The following is a 15,768-nucleotide window of genomic DNA, read 5'->3' as shown; positions in this document are numbered from 1 at the left end:
CTCTTATTTTTTTTGAGAAAAAGAGAGAGTCTTGAATTGGTTCCTCAGAGTTTGGTGAAAGCTAGAAAAATGGGTGAGAGGTTAGAGGGATCTACATTTGGAATATCGATTTTATGCTCTCTGTAGAATTGGTGAGGTAGATTGTGCTATTGAGTTAGTAACGAAACATAAGTATGGAAAATACTTAGGTTCACTCCTAGGGTGAATCTTGTTCACTTCTTCATTTTCAACCAATCAGAATCTTTTACACATTATTTTATTTAAGAGAATAAATCAAAACTAAATTAAAAAGCAAAACAGATTAAGGAATTACAAATTCTGTATATTTTTTTTTAAGAAAAGTTAAATATTGGCTTGGTTTAGATTTTACAATTATAATGAAATGATGTATCGGTTTGGTTTTACAAATAAGGTGATTAGAGTTTAGATTTTACAATTCAAACAAAATTATATGTCGGTTTGAGTTTACAAAGGAAGTGGTTAGGGTTTAGATTTTATAATTAAAACAAAATTATATGTCGGTTTGGGTTTACAAATGAGATGGTTAGGGTTTAGATTTTATAATTAGAATGAAATTATATGTCGGTTTGGATTTACAAATGAGATGGTTAGGGTTTAGATTTTACAATTATAATGAAATTATATGTCGGTTTGGATTTACAAATGAGATGGTTAGTGTTTAGATTTTACAATTAGAATGAAATTATATATCGGTTTAGGTTTATAAATAAGTGGTAAATTTTAATTTTACAGATTTTGTTTCTTTATTTTATAAGAAGGTGAATGAATATGTTCTTAAATACATTATGATATGTCAGATTTTTATTGGCTAAAATAATGAGAAGTGAACAAAGGGGTTCACCTTATGAGTGAACCCAAGAATTGTTCCATAAAGATGATGTCTTTAATGAAAAAGAAAGATATTACATTAGTTATGTTGGAGTAAACAAAAACACTAGAGAAGAAAAAAAAAACCTACAATCAATCAAAACATAAGAAGTACAACCAAAAGAATAAACAAAACCACTAGAGAAGGAAAATAACTACAACTCAATCAAAACGTGTATGAATCTATCAAACTAAAAGAATAAAGAAAAGAATAGGAAGCAAGTTGGATCCGATCCAAACAATATTAGAGGCTGAAGCTGCGTTATGTGGAGCTAGCTGGTGATGGTCCCATCTGATACTGTGGAGCATTATATATTGACCGGTGAATCAGCTAACGGAGATGGTGAAAGAGACGACGAAGAGCTTGGTGATCGGACTGGTCCAGTAACTGGAGCAGCCACGGGACCTAAGGAGGCCGGCAAGACATGGATTTGAAGCTTCTGTCCCAACATGCAGTGACTAGGAACCCCGCATATGAATTGTTGGAGTCCCGGTTTGGTTAGAATGATGGTATCAGCTCCGGTATGGTATTTTGTCAGCGGGTTAGACGAGTCACACTGCTGAAAATCATTGAAAGTGACTTCAGTGACGTCGTGGAAATTGTTGTTGAATGAGAAGACCAAAGAGTCTCCGACTTGAAAAGTTTTTGATGAAGCCCAAGCCTCGTAATCAACTTCTATCATCGTCCATCCCTTCGAGTCTCCGACCTTGTGAACGGTTCCTCCAATGGCAACTCCAAAAAGAGTTACAAGAATCAATAAAGAAGTAAAAATCACGTTCTTCTTAATCAAAGCCATGATTGTTTTTGTGTTTTTGGTTCTTAACTTTGGAATGAGAGAAACAAATTTGAGAGAGATTATTAAGAGAAATAATGAGTTTGTTTGGTGAGAGATCGAGAAGGAGGTTAGAGTTTTTATATAGATCCGAGGGTCGGTTGAGATGATCCTATCCATCTCCAACTAAATACGTGTTAAATCTCGTATTTAACTCTTCTTTTTTTGCATTATGATCCCCAAATTTACAATTTTCTTTTTTCGTCTCTGAATACTATTATTTTTTCAACTCCAAGTCTCTCTGTACTGTACTATGCGACTGTATTAAAACGAAAAGAAGGCCACAAGACAAAAGGGAAGAAGGGGAAGCAATTACATTTAATCATTTATTAAGCTAAGATAATCATGAAAACAAGAAATAAAGAATAAACATAGAGTTCACGTTAATAAACTTATAAAAAAAAAAAAAACAAATTCATTGTCATCGACAACGATAAGGATCAGAAAACCACAACTTGGCATGAGGGAGTGATGCAAATTCGACCCATACATATGCTTTTCTTACGAGGTTTCAACACATCATCACAACTAGGGATGTTAAAAGTGGGTAAAAACCCAGTGGGTACCCGAAACCCATGCTTAAAACTGGGTTTTGGGACCTGTTTTTTCTCTAAGAAATTAAATGGGTTAAAAATGGGCAGGTACTCAAAACTATAAAGTCTTACACGGGTTTACCCTATCAGTTATGGGTACCCATTGGGTTTTTTTTTCTTTTTAATCACCTATACTTTTTTTTTTGTCAAGTCTAATCACCTACACTAAACCCGCAAAATCACATTTTCCTACCAAAAACACAAAACACGAAAACTCGTTTTTCTGCCAAAACCGCAAAATTACGTTTTCCCCGCCAAAACAACAAAATTATATTTTCCCGTCAAACCGCAAAATCACGTTTTCCCGCCAAACTCGCAAAATCTTGTTTTACCTCCAAAACCGCAAAATCTCGTTTTCCCGCCAAAATCGTAAAATCTTGTTTTCCCGCCAAAACCGCAAAATCTAGTACTAAGGTAATATTTGAGGCTAAAAGCACAAAAATTAAGAAACAGTAAATATTGTTCATTTTTCCATATTCAACCAATAGAACAATATATATATATATATATAGAATCTATATAATAATAACAATCTGAATAAATGCGACCAACAGTTGTGTTTTTTCAATCGTACCTTTTGGATATTTTCTGAAAAGTCGTGATGGATCATTAGAACGGTTATTTATGAAAAGTCACAACTTTACAGGTTATTTATGAAAAGTCACAACTGTTCACTGTAAAGTTGTGTTGATTTGAACATTCGTATCTTTTGAAATCTATATATTTGTCTGATTGAACTGTTTTCATTTTTTTGTCATGATACAAAATCAACTAAAATTTAAATCTTAACGATTTAAACATTTTTCTAAATTATTTTATAGCATTCATTCTTTTAAAAGTCAAGAAAATTCTCTAATTCTTGATTTAACAAAATATTTTTGGAATGATGAATCTAATTTACATATTTTAGTTCATTTTAAATATAAAAGTTAAATGAAAAATACCTAGAGTGTTTTTCTAAGATTTAGATGGATTACATAGTGAGTTTTTGGATTTGACATTTCAATATATTTAAATCCAATCCGAATAAATGCCATCAAAAGCTGTTTTTTTTCAATCGTACCTTTTGAATAATTTTTTTTTAAATATGTAAAAAATTTAAATTGTATGTTTTACAAAAAGTTGCGATTGTTCATTGTAACAATTTTTTTGTAAAATTGCAACTGTTCATTGTAGAGTTGTATTTATTCGAATATTCGTATCTTTTGAAATCTATCTGTTTGAATTGTTTTCATTTTTTTGCCATGAGACAAAATAATATAAAATTTTAATATCAACAGTTTTTACAGCTTTCTAAATTATTCTCTAGCATTCATTCTTTTAAAAGTGAAGAAACTCTTCCAATTCTTGATTTAACAAAATATTTTGGAATGATGAATCTAATTTACAACTTTTAGTTAATTTTAAATATAAAAATCTAATGTCTATATATAATAGCAATCCGAATAAATGCCAACAAAAGTTGTGTTTTTTTCAACCACCTTTTGGATATTTTTTTAAAAAAAATCTGTAGAAAAATTAAATTGTGTGTTTTACAAAAAAGTTGCGATTATTCATTGTAACGGTTTTTTTTGTAAAGTTGCAACTGTTCATTGTAGAGTTGTGTTTATTCGAATATTCGTCTCTTTTAAAATTTAGATATATTTGTCTTTTTGAACTGTTTTCATTTTTTTGCCACGACACAAAATAATATAAAATTTCAATATCAACAGCTTTTACAGCTTTCTAAATTGTTCTCTGGCATTCATTCTTTTAAAAGTAAAAATATTCCTCCAATTCTTGATTTAACAAAAGATTTTTGGAATGACGAATCTAATTTACAACTTTTAGTTAATTTTAAATATAAAAATTTCATGAAAATACTCAGAGTTTTTTTTTCAAGAGTTAGATGGATTATATAGTGAGTTTTTGAATTTGACTTCTTAATATGGTAATAAAGATGTCTTCTATTTAAAAGCAGTTTATATGGATTATTAGGTGAAATTAAGTGCAGATACAACATTTGTGATTTTTCGTAGCACCTTTTTATAATTTTTTAAAATTCAAATTGTTGTATCTGTTTATTGTAAAGTTGTATCTTTTCTCCATATTTTATTTATATCTTTTCATCACAACTTTTCGGTCTAATAGGTGTTTCTATTTAAATAGTCATGTCTTTTAGTCCATTTTATGTTTTTTTAGTCCATTTTATGTTGAATCTAAATAATTTAATATATAATATTCAACGTTATTCTATAAACTAACTAAAATTTTAGAAATGATTATAGCAATAGAGAAATTTAATACAACTTAATATATAATTTACTTTTTTTTTGCCAGCAATATAAATTTTACTGTTGCATCTATTTTTATTGTAACTTTTTGTCAAAAAAATAGTTTAATATTTAAAAACAAGAATAACAATCTGAATAAATACGAACAACAGTTGCGACTTTCCTTAATATTTTTTTGTAAGAAAATTGTTTTCTTCTTTTTTTTAAACTCAAAAAGTTTTATATGTTCATTTCAGAGTTGTATCTTTTCATTATATTTAATTCATATTTTTTCATCACAACTTTTCGTTCTAATAGATATGTCTATTTAAATAGTCATGTCTTTTGAACTTTCTATATATTTATCTTTTTCATCAATAACTAACAAATCAATCGTTGAAACAAATTTTCCATTTTTATGTTTAATCTAAATAATTTGAAATTAATATCTAATATTCAAAGTTATTCTATAATCTAACTAAAATTTTAGAAATAATTATAGCAATATAGAAATTTAATAAAACTTAATATAGAATTTATAGTTGCGTTGCATCTATTTATCGTAACTTTTCGTTAAAAATTATTTTAATATTTAAAATTTATACTTCTTCCGTTTCAAAATATAGGATGTTTCAGGTAAATGCACACATATTAAGATACTTTATTTTTCTTTTAAAAAGTATCATATATATTTAAGTTAAAAAAATTTCAACTAATCATAAAGAAGGCTGTAAAAAAATGATTACAGATTATTAAATATATATTAAAATTTGTATGGAAAATTATAAAATATCTTATATTTTGAAACAAAAAAGAGAGGCCAAAACATTTTATATATTGAAATGGAGGGAGTATTATTTTGTTTTTAATTATATTTATTTAGTAGAAAATTATATTTACTCATTACAACCATTAGTTCAATATTCTCAGTTAGGATTACTTTGTCATAATAATTTTTTTAAAGTTGCGTCTATTCTACATAATATTTTTTGTTATAAATATTCATTTTGATGGTTGTGTTTTTTGTAACAGTTTATATTTAATGTTTATGTATTCAAACTATTTTATTACATTCAAATGATTTTTTTTTGTCAACCATTGGGCCACAACTGGCCGGCCCATTAGCCAAATTCCTACATTCGTAGGAACCGGGGCTCGATCCCGGGTGTGATGGTGCCTTCTACAAATGGACTTACCTCCTCCCACTGCACTAAGGTCACTTCACCATTCAAATGATTTTATAATGTATAACTTTAAATTTTATTTACTTTTTTCTAAAATACTTCCCCCGCGACATCGCGGGGGGTCTGAGTCCTAGTTTAAATAGTTAAAATTTACTAAAATAATATACAAAGTGAAACTTGAAAAAATCTTTATATAAGGAAACTAGTTTCCAATATATAATTCAAGTCCATCTCTAATTAGTACGAGACCTTTTAGGAAGGAGCTCAGTAAGAAATCCATGAGGGCTGGACCACTTTGGAACAAAGCAGACAATATCATACTAATAGGGGAGTTGGCTTGGGATTGGTAAGCCCAACAATTGGTATTAGAGCCTAGGTTAAAATAATGGATCCAAAGAAGTGAGTATGACCTAATAGTTGGCGTGAGAGAAGCCTTTCAATGTAACACAATAAGAAAGATACCTCAAGAATACTTCGCGAATAAGAAGCACGGAGTCAATGGTGACAAGATTTCGTTAAGAGGGAGGTCTAAGGTTCGTGGTTCTTGGTTTGAGGGGGAGTACTGTTGGGATACAAACCAACATTACACATCGAAAGATAAGAAAATAATTTTCTAGTATATAAGTCAAGTCAAGTCCTACTTAGTATGATACCTTTTGAGAAAGACCCCAATAACAAATCTGTGTAGGTTTTGCAATCTTGGCTCAAAGAAAACAATGACTTGACTTAGACAATGTCATTATGATTTTGAGGATCATCATAATTCATGAATGTTGCACGGTTGAAAATGTATAACTGAAGAAAACATTTTAGAAAAATATGGATTACGACAAAAGAAGCATTTTTTTTTTTTGCAAATACTGAAATATTGTACCCCTAAAATTTGTTTAGTAATCAAATCATGATATAGCTATCAAGTGTCCTATTTAGAATGTGTTTATCTGTGCTTCTGTCTACCGATTTATGGATCTTAATTTCTTCATATAGGGTTTTCGTATTATTAGTAATAAAACTTGACTTTAGATGAAATATACTACGAAATATAGCTAATAATTCTCGATCTTATAGTTTCATATCACAAAACATTTGATAGAATGTCGGAAAGAATATAGATATAGATGAAGAACAATTTGTGAATTAGCTATCCAAATCTGTGAATTTAATGATTGTTTTAACTTATTTATTTGTATGGCTAACATTATAAAAAATATTAAAATATATTTTGGTGTGTATGAATATATGAGAAAAATAAAGATATTTCATTAGTTATGTTGGAGTAAACATAAACACTAGAGAAGAAAACAAAACCTACAACTCAATCAAAGTGTAAGAAGTACAACCAAAAGAATAAACAAAACCACTAGAGAAGGAAAATAACTACAACTCAATCAAAACGTGTATGAATCTATCAAACTAAAAGAATAAAGAAAAGAATAGGAAGCAAGTTGGATCCGATCCAAACAATATTAGAGCTAGGCTGAAGCTGCATTATGTGGAGCTAGCTGGTGATGGTCCCATCTGATACTGTGGAGCATTATATATTGACCGGTGAATCAGCTAAAGGAGATGGTGAAAGAGACGAGGAAGAGCTTGGTGATCGGATTGGTCCAGGAACTGGAGCAGCCACGGGACCCAAGGAGGCCGGCAAGACATGGATTTGAAGCTTCTGTCCCAACATGCAGTGATTAGGAACCCCGCATATGAATTGTTGGAGTCCCGGTTTGGTTAGAATGATGGTATCAGCTCCGGTATGGTATTTTGTCAGCGGGTTAGACGAGTCACACTGCTGAAAATCATTGTAAGTGACTTCAGTGACGTCGTGGAAATTGTTGTTGTATGAGAAGACCAAAGAGTCTCCGACTTGAAAAGTTCTTGATGAAGCCCAAGCCTCGTAATCAACATCTATCATCGTCCAACCCTTCGAGTCTCCGACCTTGTGAACGGTTCCTCCAATGGCAACTCCAAAAAGAGTTGCAAGAATCAACAAAGAAGTAAAAGTCACGTTCTTCTTAGTCAAAGCCATGATCATGTTTTTGGTTTCTTAACTTGGGAATCAGAGAAACAAGTCTGAGAGAGATGATTAATGAAAGTAATGAATTTGTTTTGGTGACAAGTTGAGAAGGGGTCTACATGTTTCTTATATAGAGCCCAGGGGTCGGTTGAGATAATCCTAGTCTTGCAGGGATTTGAAGATTAATTTGATAATTCCTAGTGACTTTATGATTATGTTTTGTTTAGGTAATATTTTTCCTTTTTTTCCATATTCAAGATGGATACCACGACCGTTTCTAATATGAATTTCCTATTTTTCAACAGTTTTTTTTTCAACAAGAAATTTGTTTTAGATATATTTATAAAATTTTGTTCGTAATTAAAGATAAAAGCATTGATATTGTTTTAAAAGTATTATAATTAAATAAAGAAATGAATGACTAAAAACATAGCAAAAAGTTATCCCTTTTTAATAAAACAGAAGTACACGACTTCAAATTGGTAGACTATATAATATTTATATAGGTTATAACTATGATTAATTATTTGATAGGTTATATGGATTAATTATTTGATAGGTTACATAGATTTAGGATTATGATCATCTTAAAAAGGATATTACAAAAATAAAATAAAATCTCAAAGAATATTTAACTAACCATATATAGACAAAAAAAAAATCTCAGAAATTAATATAAATTAATCACTCTTATGTAGATTACAACTAATTTCCGATTATACTAAAAAATAAAATCTTAACCGACTTTATCTGAAACGACCCTTCCCGTTTTTTTTTTTTTAATACCTTAACCTACTAGTGGTCACATACCCACTAACATCCTAACAACAATCAATACCCGCGAAATAACCAAATAAAACAAATTCCATTAAACCAAAAGAATTCCAACAACAATAATCCAATAATTCAACAATGACATAGCAAGGTTCCAACATCCTACAATGCTCTATCAACTCAATACTAGCAACCTAACAATAGCTAGACCACAATCAATCAAGCCTCTAGAACATCCTCCTCCTCATCGCCTTTGATTCCACGATCACACTTTTCCTTTACCTGCACACCACAAACAACAATTGAGATGCGTAAGTATTATCATAAATACTTAGTGAGGCCGTCCTCCCATCTACTAGGTTATACACACAAGCATATGAGACCCTCAAGTTATGCAAGCAAACAAAACACAAGCAATACATCAAACCAGAAAAACAAGTCTCGGTTGAGACTAGTGTCGACCGATGCCACAAGAAAGTGTCGACCGATACTGAACCAACAGGTGTCGACCGATGCCACTAGAGTGTCGACCGATGCCCCACCAAACGGTGTCGACCGATGCTCCTTGAGTGTCGATCGATGCCCCTTCGACAGACACAATCTGCGCGAACCCGAACGACGAACTCCCCTTCCAAATCATCACGAATCCGTCCCAAACTCACCCAATTACCTCAGAAATCACTGGGAATCACAAAAGCAACAAACCCAAGCAACAAAACAACACAAACAGCAAAGAAAACACACAAACAAGAGAGATCTCATGCTTAGATCAACCATGGTCAAGCACTCACCTCAAGAACAGGAAGATTGGATTGAGAAACGTGGAAAACAACACCTCCAGAAGCTCCCCCTTCGTTTCCAGCAACAGCTAACCCTCCTACAGCCTCAGATCTCTCGAAAAACTCCAAGAACAAGCCCATAAAGTCACAGAAACGTTTTCTCTCTTTTCTCTCTTTCTTTTTCTCTCAAAAGCGGCGAGTACAGACAAAATAACACGACCTAGGGTCGTTTTTCCCCTTTTACACACGATTTAGGGATTTTAATTGAACCAAACCGAACCAATCGGCAATTAAAACGAACCCGACCAAACCGGAACACATGATGTCGATCGATGCCCCCAAGGGTGTCGATCGACACCCACACCAAAATTACAAAAAATTGGTTCGCGGATGTTACAATTCTCCCCCACCAATATGGATTCGTCCCCGAATCCCGCAATACCGTCCATCTGCCAAGGACCTCCGTGCCACCGTCAGCACGGCCCGCACGTCCCCAGACCGGACTAAACACCGTCAGCCAAGGTTTCCCGTGCCACTATCGCAACAGCCCGCACACCTCCGACTGACCCTCGAGGTCTCCCTCTAGCCAATATACTCGCATCATAAACACTATTTGCTCACAACTCAGTGCTTCCCCCGTCCGTGGTCGCAACCAACGAATCATGCTGGCTCGCTATCAGGCCAACCGCCTTAAGCTACGGCATCCAGGAAGTCACTCACACACACACTCCCCCCGCTCTCAGGTCGCAACCTTCGAGTCATACCGGCTCACTGCCAGGCCACAGCCTACAGCTACGGTATCCAGGGAGTCTCACACGCCCACTCCCCCCGCTCTCAGGTCGCAACCCTCGAGACATACCGGCTCACTGCCGAGCCGCGGCTCACAGCTACGGTATCCAGGGAGCCTCACATATCCCGCTCTTGGGTCGTCACCCTCAAGCGCGCTCTTGGATCGTCATCCGAAGCAACATACCACTCCCACTCTCTGGCCACAAAGTCCATCGAGCTATCGGTATCACGTGAGTTGGGCCCACACGGCCTTGAGCAAAAACAAACACTGATGCCAACGAGTATCTCCCGGCTAGATCTACCTCAACATTTCCACAAAACTTTCCCTTTTTAGAAACTTTCTATTTATGGAAACCTTCCTTTTGTGGAAACTTTCTATTTATGGAAACTTTCCAAAAATAGACACCCGAGCTATTTCTCTTTTCCCATGACAACAACAGTCAAACATAAAGAAAAATACTCATCTTATTAATCTCAAAAATGTCATAATCGTTACAATCTCAACGAAATTACATCAGAAAAAGCCAAAAATACAACAACCGGAGCCAACAACCCGCATCCCGAGCACCACCTCATCTTGATACTTAGTCGCACAACCAACCACCCCTAAGCGACCAAATATCAAGAGAGATGGGCTGGACTACAACTCGGACCCGGCTAGACAAGCTCAAGTCGCGGTCTGCTTCTCAAACCACTTCTTAAACCTTGCCTTTATCCTCGCCTCGGGCTCCCAAGTCTGCTCCTCTACTCCATCACAGTCCCACAGGACTCTCATCAAAGGAATATTCTTCTTCCGAAGTTCCTTGACTCTCCTCTCGAGCACCCTCACTGGTCTCGCCTCTAAAGTCATGTTAGGCTGAAGATCCTTAGGAATCTTAGCCAACAACTGATCACCCTCGTGAAGACACTTCCTCAGCATAACCTCAGGCAACTCCAACCGGTATGCCACTGGTCCCACCCGCTCAACCACTCTGAACGGTCCCATGTACTTGGACTCAACTTAGTCTCTGTCAATGACCTGTTCGGACCCCGCAACATGGCCATCTTGAGGTACACTCTATCACCAACCTGAAACTCAAGATCCTTTCTCCTCTTATCAGCATAGCTCTTCTGTCGATCCTGAGCCTCCTTCATGTTCAGCCTCAAAACCCGAATCTTCTCCGAGGTCTCCTGAACAAAATCTGCACCAAATATGCTCCTCTCCCCCACCTGAGTCCAACATAATGGTGTACGACACGGCCTCCCATACAAGGCCTCATAAGGAGCCATCCCAATACTAGCCTGGTAGCTGTTGTTATAAGCAAACTCCACCAAACTCAAGTGATCTGCCCAATGACCACCCCAATCCAGCACACACATCCTCAATAAATCCTCCAAAATCTGGATCGTCCTCTCTGACTGACCGTCCGTCTGAGGATGATAGGCTGTACTCATATGCACCTTCGTGCCCATCTCCGCCTGAAATGCCTTCCAGAACACTGAAGTGAACTTGGAATCTCTATCAGACACAATACTAGCAGGCACCCCGTGCAATCTGACTATCTCCCTCACGTACTTCTTGGCCAAAACCGCTGCTCCATCAGTTTTCATGATGGCCAGAAAATGCGCGGACTTAGTCAAACGGTCCACAATGACCCAAATAGCATCAAACGTCCTCGACACAGGCAAACCTACCACAAAGTCCATCGTGATCAAATCCCACTTCCACTCTGGAATGGGTAAACTCTGTAACAAACCACCAGGAACCTGATGCTCCGCCTTCACCAGCTGGTAAGTATCACACTTCGCCACCCAGTCAGCTACGTCCTTCTTCATCCCGACCCAGTGATAGTACCGCTTGAGGTCACGGTACATCTTGGTCGCTCCTGGATGAATAGAGAATTTGCTCGAATGGGCCTCTCTCAGTATCTCCTGCCTCAAATCCTCACCCTTGGGCACACAGATCCGACCATGCACAAGGATAGTACCATTAGCAGAAACCTGATACTCTGCACCCGCAGCCTTAGAGGCATTCACCAGCCCCTCATCGCTCTCCTGAGCTAACCTCACTCTACTCAACAAATCCGCTCTATCAGCTGCCTCCAAACCCAAAGGTTCCTGTGAGATAGCACACAAACTCAATGCACTGATCTCACCTACCAACGCCTCCATATCCTGCTCCTGAGCCGAAGCCACCTGCTTCCGACTCAAGGCATCTGCAACCAGATTAGCTTTACCAGGATGGTAAGCTATGTCCAAATCATAATCCGCTACTAACTCCATCCAACGCCTCTGCCTCAAATTCAGCTCAGGCTGAGTAAAAATGTACTTCAGACTCTTGTGATCTGTAAATACCTGTACCTTCCCACCATACAGATAGGATCTCCAAATCTTAAGAGCAAAGATCACTGCTGCCATCTCCAAATCATGAGTAGGATAATTAGCTTCATGCTTCCGCAACTGCCGCGAAGCATAAGCTATAACCTTCCCCTGCTGCATAAGTACACAACCCAACCCCACTCTAGAAGCATCTGTATACACAACATAAGGCTCGTCCTGCTCAGGCAGTGCTAACACCGGCGTGGTAGTCAACATCTGCTTAAGACTTGCAAAACTTGCCTCACACTCTGGTGACCACACAAATGGGACATCCTTCCCTGTAAGCTTAGTCATCGGCTGAGCCATACTCGCGAAACCCCAAACAAACCTCCTGTAGTAACCTGCTAACCCCAGGCAACTCCGAATCTCAGTAGCACTCTGCGGCCTCGGCCACTCCCTGATGGACTGAATCTTCTCTGGATCCACTGAAACTCCCTCAGCTGAAACAATATGACCCAGGAACCCCATCCCACGCTGCCAGAAACTGCACTTACTCAGCTTAGCAAACAACTTCTGCTCCCGCAGCTTCTCCAACACTGCTCTCAAATGTACTGCATGCTCCTCAGGACTCTTAGAATATACCAGGATGTCGTCGATGAAAATGATGACTGACACGTCCAGAAACTCCTGGAACACGCTGTTCATCAATCTCATAAACGCAGCTGGCGCGTTTGTCAACCCAAACGACATCACCACAAACTCATAGTGCCCAAATCTCGTCCTGAAGGCTGTCTTCCTCACATCTGCCTCATGAATAGGAATCTGATGATAACCTGAAGCCAAGTCGATCTTGGAGAACGAAGTAGCACCCCTCAACTGATCCAACAACTCATCAATCCTCGGGAGAGGGTACTTGTTCTTCACAGTAACTCGGTTCAAACCCCGGTAGTCAATACACAACCGAAAACTCCCATCCTTCTTCTTAACAAACAACACCGGAGCTCCCCACGGTGAACAACTAGGACGGATAAAACCCTTGCCCAACAAATCCTCCAGCTGCTTCTTCAGCTCTGCCATCTCTGCTGGAGCCATCCTGTAAGGAGCCTTGGATAACGGCATCGTCCCCGGTTCCAGCTCAATGGTAAAAGGATCCGACCGAGATGGTGGTAATCCCTGCAATGACTGGAACACATCCTCAAAGTCCTCCACAACCGGAATACCGCTAACCATAGACTTCCCCACTGACTCTGGCATAGATATAGTAACCAGATAGGCCTCATGGCCCTTCTCGATCATCTTCCCTGCCTGAACGGCTGAGATCACAAGACTCCCCGAAGTCGGTCTAATACCCTGAAAAACCAACTTCACTCCTGGACGCTCAAACTCCACTCTACCCCGATAGCAATCCAAATGCACCTTATACCGATGCAACCAATCCATACCAAGAATAACGTCATACAACTCCACTGGACTGATAAGCAAATCCGCTGGCCACGACTCTCCTGCGATCTGAATATCAACTCCTCCAGCTCGTCCAACAACCCTCAGGAACTTGCCTCCAGCAACTCTGACAACTCCTGAACGCTCTCCAGAATCCCCTCTGATCCCCGCACTCACGGCACACTCCGGAATAATGAAGCTATGAGAAGCTCCAGAATCAAACATAACATGGGACTTAAACCCGCCCACCAACAAGGTCCCTACACAAACCTCATGTGTTGAGAACCTAACACTTGACCACAAACAAAAACAAATATAATCTGAACTATTGAATTGACTAAGTTCGAATCTCAGAAGTTATACCTGTGATCGCTCCTGCACTAGTGCCACCGGGCTCCTGAGTCGAGTACACCTGAGTCGTCGGCTCAATCCAACCCACCGGCTGCACACCGTGCTGCACACCCTGCTGCACCCCAGGCTGGGCTCCAGCCTGCAACACCGCTACAGCCCTCTGCTGTAACTTGGGACAACGAGGCTTGATATGCCCCGTCTCTCTGCAGTAGTAACACACCCGAGTATCTGTCCGCGGCTCCGTCACCGCCCGCTGCTCTGTCACTGCCCGCTGCTCACCTCTCTGTGGACAGCTAGACACCTTGTGGTCCCTACTACCACACCCAAAGCATTTCGCACCCCCGTGCCTCGATCTCTGCATAACATCAAACTTCCTCTTCTGCCCCTGCGCAGGCTTGCCGCCCTTGCTAGGAACAGAAAGCGGCTGAGACTGCTGTGGCTGCACCGAAGAACTGACCACAACCACATGTGACCTCAAGTCATCCTCTATCCCAGCTGCAACCTCAACCAGCTCTGCTCTCGTAGCATAGCTCCTCACTCTGCACCGAGTCCTCAAATCATCCCGCAGAGCCAACAAAAACTTCCGCACCTGAGCCGCCTCTGGCTCCCATGCCCTGCCTGCATACCCCACAAGCCGACTGAACTCTGCATCCAGCTCCCGCACTGTACGGTCCCCCTGAGTCAAACCCAAGAACCGTGCCTCCATACGATCAAGAGCCTCCTGAGGAAAATACTTGGAGTTAAACTCCCCCACAAAATCTCCCCAAGACATACCCCTCTGCACCCTCCGTGCTGTCACCGACCTCCACCACACACGAGCATCTCCTGACAAGTAAAACACTGTCAGATCCACCCTGTACCGGTCGGGACACCTAAGCGAAAGGAAAATATCCTCCATCCGCTCTCTCCACTCATCCGCTACACTCGGATCGGTACCTCCTGAGAAATACCCTGCTCCCACATGCCGCAGCTGCTCCATCATCCGCACATACTGAGCATCCACTACCTTGGCCCCCGGCTGCACACCCGCCTGCAAACCCGCCACAGGCTGCACCGCTGGACCCTGCCCACCACCCACGGGCGGCACTACCGGATCCTGCCCACCAACCACTGGCGGCACTACTGCTGGAAGTCGCTGCAAAACCTGAGCTAGCAAGTCCATCAAGACATCCTCCCTGCCTAGAGCACCTCCCGCTGCAACCCCCACACCCGGGGCAACACTGTGACCGACACCGGGCCCATCAGCCCTGCCGTCACCCAAACCAGCCTGGTCTCCAGACACACTAGGATGAACCTGTGACTCCGCCACCTCCTCACTGGCCATGCTCTGGGTCACACTCACACTGGCCTCAGGAACCTGACCTCGTCTCCGACCACGACCACGACCACGCCCACGACCACGACCACGACCAACAGCATCCTCACCCCTAACCATCTGTATCATCCAAGATTAGAAGGCTAAGCAAACAATAATTCTAATACACAAAACACAACTTACCGTGGAATCACAAAACAGGCTCGAAGAGGATGTTCTAGGACTTCATGCCACACATAATTGACCAACCACACCATCAAT

The 15,768-nt window shown here is 39.3% G+C and overlaps 2 pseudogenes; both read right to left on the bottom strand.

Moving 5' to 3' along the window:
• Positions 1–1,074: 1,074 nt before the first annotated feature.
• On the bottom strand, positions 1,075–1,685 carry LOC147943569 (mavicyanin pseudogene; annotated as a pseudogene).
• Positions 1,686–7,158: 5,473 nt separating this feature from the next.
• Positions 7,159–7,816, bottom strand: LOC147943568 (mavicyanin pseudogene; annotated as a pseudogene).
• Positions 7,817–15,768: the final 7,952 nt, after the last annotated feature.

Source organism: Camelina sativa, chromosome 5 (genome assembly GCF_030686135.1).
Source record: "Camelina sativa cultivar CO46 ecotype springtype chromosome 5, ASM3068613v1".
NCBI classification, from domain to species: Eukaryota; Viridiplantae; Streptophyta; class Magnoliopsida; order Brassicales; family Brassicaceae; genus Camelina; species Camelina sativa.
The sequence above is the reverse complement of the archived record's forward strand: the minus strand, read 5'-3'. Positions and strand labels throughout refer to the sequence as shown.